This window comes from Haplochromis burtoni, unplaced genomic scaffold (assembly GCF_018398535.1).
Source record: "Haplochromis burtoni strain Fernald_Lab_line unplaced genomic scaffold, NCSU_Asbu1 Contig_216, whole genome shotgun sequence".
Classification (NCBI taxonomy): Eukaryota; Metazoa; Chordata; class Actinopteri; order Cichliformes; family Cichlidae; genus Haplochromis; species Haplochromis burtoni.
Window position 1 is genome coordinate 757258 of NW_024582577.1, and position 3028 is coordinate 760285.

Genomic DNA, 3028 nt, shown 5'->3' on the forward strand with positions numbered 1-3028 from the left:
ATAAGATAAGATAAGATAAGATAAGATAAGATAAGATAACTCTTTATTGTCATTGCACAGTCATCAGAATCAGAATACTTTATTAATCCCGAAGGAAATTAGGGAAATACATAGTACAATAGTACAATGAAATTAGAAAACTGTCCTACGTCTGCACTACATATAACACAACTACAAAAGTCCCATAAAAGTGGATGGAGTAAAATCGGCCAATGGAACTTTAATTTGTGCAAAACATAAAGACAGTCCAAAGATTCACAAAAATAAGATTTCTCAGTCAGCTAGTGAACAGTCCCATATGCAGTCGTTCAGATGGCATAAATGGTCATGATTAATTATCAGTATTAGATAGGGTATCAGCAGGAATGACAGTCTTACACCATCATAGTGATGGACCCAAATGGTTTCTTCTATATTAATGGCAGACAGAAGCCCAAGGCTGCTGGGGCCATTTCCAGCACGTCTTCAGTACAAATTGGTCCTGGCTTCACAAAATGTACATGTGCTGGAGCACGTATTGAAACCAGGGGTTCCTTTACCTGCTGCATGTTTGTGAAAATCGACCCACGCTGATTTTTGGGGGAACCATTTGAGTTTTGGGGATATTTTGGAGAATTATTTAAGTGAAAACATTGATCATAAACACTGATGACTGATCATAATTAATTTTCAGTCTATAATTATATAAACTACATGTGTTCAGTTATTGTACATACTATCAGTACTCAACTCTTCCTGCTTGTCTCTTCAATGGAGCATGAGACAAAAGAGGAAAAGGAGTTTAATCACCTGCTGAAGCGCCCCTGGGGCAAACCAGCGTGACTGGTTAGGGCACTTCAGTCAAACTAATTCTATTATCTGTAAACATTTAAAGGTTTTATATGATTTTAATATCTATATGAATCCATGTTTGTGTAAATATTTATTCTTTGTATCATATTTTGTTTGGTGTTATGTATTCCAGATACGTGAAACAGGTAGAGTATGAAGGGAAAGCAGTTGTTTCCTGAGGGATTGGTGTGCTTGTGAAGTCCTGCTGTTTAACAATAAAAGCCTCAAGTTGGTGCTTGAATTTTATTTCAGCCCCATGCCCCTTTGTTTAAAGCTTGATGCTACTGTCAGTTGAACTGATCATTCAGAATGGAGTCTGTTTTGTATTTTGTCACTCAACTGGATGTATGGCACATTCAGAGTCTCCTAATATGGAATCCACACAGCCAGCAGATGTCATAGGTTTACAATTCCCTTTCATTATAATGAACTGAACCTCTTGCGACCTTTTAAAGTAAAATTCACTGCTGCGTGCAGTACATGTGTCAAGATAAATATTGCTTTAGGGGCATTTTTCAGACAATAGGTTTCGCTGTTAAATGAGTGTTTGACCTGAAAATGAGCAAATGAGCAAGCAAAACTTTACAGTTTCCCAGATGCTAGTTAAACATCCAGTTTAAAATTAGATATGCGGGCTTTATTAGAAAATTATGCAAACTCCTTGCCTCAAACTCCTTGTCTCTTGTTAAGCGCTTAACAAGAGTGAATTATATTAACTTTGTTTATTTTGTGGTTGCAGTACTTAAGAACATTTACCAGGACTCATTATCACTGCAGGCATCTCAGTCATGGTGGCCTGTTGCTCAAACTGTTGTTGAAGACACAGACACTGGAAACCATGTTACAAATGCACGACTCGTGATAATGACATGAGTCTTACAGCTACAGATAACTAAGTAAACTTTAAAACTTCTGCAGTAGAAACGAATTTAAATAAACTAATTTAAATTCATTTAATCTGCTTTATTTCTATAGCCTAAAAATATCACAAAACAGGCGTAACAATGAAAAATGTCAGTTACAGTTAGAAAAGGTCATTGTTTGCACTTACAGTAAGTAATTATCCCATTCCACTACACAGTCTGCTTTTGTCCCGTTGTTTAGCTGTTAAGATATCTTTAGTCAATATTTCTGTGCTTATAAAGTGTTTATTTCACGATAGTAAGAAATAAACTCCCAGACCATTCCAGTAAACGCAAGACACTAGCATGAGATTTCCTGGCTCAACTTGTTTCTCCAGCTCTGAGATGTCTGAATCTTTAAGTCTTTGTCTGTTATATGTAATCATTATTCAGACAAGTCCTGCAACTGTTACCTGCTCAAGACCTCACTGACGTACATCACCGTATGTAAATGTTCAACCACAGCTTTCTAAATACTCTTTGTTTTAAACTCTTTCTATAATACATGAGCCAATGCTTATTGTGCTAGTTTCAATTGATGTGGCTTAATATTCTACCAGGGCATGTATATGTTTGGCTTAATATAAAAGTAAACTGAAAAACTAAGTTCCCTCCATGATTCAACAGCTTCCACATCTTTAACTTGAAGTAACTGTTTTCTGTATGACTTTAACAGTCCCCCACATCATTGTGGGGGGATTTTATTGCACTCTTCTTTACAATGTTGCTTCATTCATTTATACACAGCTCTCTTAAAGTCTTGCCTCTTTGACTGGGCCACTGCAGCGCCTTAATTCTTATATTTTTCAGCCATTGTGTTTTAGACCTGCAGCCATGCTTGGGAATATTCTTCTGTCTAACCCAGTTTTATCTGTCACATTTGGTGCTAGAACACTTTAGTACACAGAGAAGTTCATGAGTGACTTAATGCTGCAAACCTAGTCCAAACCATCACGCCTCCACCACCGTGCTCGAAAGTTGTTCTTTATGCTCATGTGTGTTTGGTTTTCCAAGAACTGTGTATTATGGTCAAACATCAAACAAACAACAACAAAGCCAAACACTTTGGTATCATCTGTCCAAGGAGATCACTTCAGAAGTTTTGTAGTTTATTCAGAGGTAACTTTGTAAACTGAAGCACTACCATGTTCTTTTCTCTACCAAGTTCCTCATAATTGTTCAGGCTTTTTCTAGTGTCATTAACTTTAACATTTAACATGGTAACTGAGGCCTGTAGTGTGTGAGATGTAGCTCTTGGCAGTTTTGTTGTTGTTGTTTTGGGGGTTTTTTTGTTT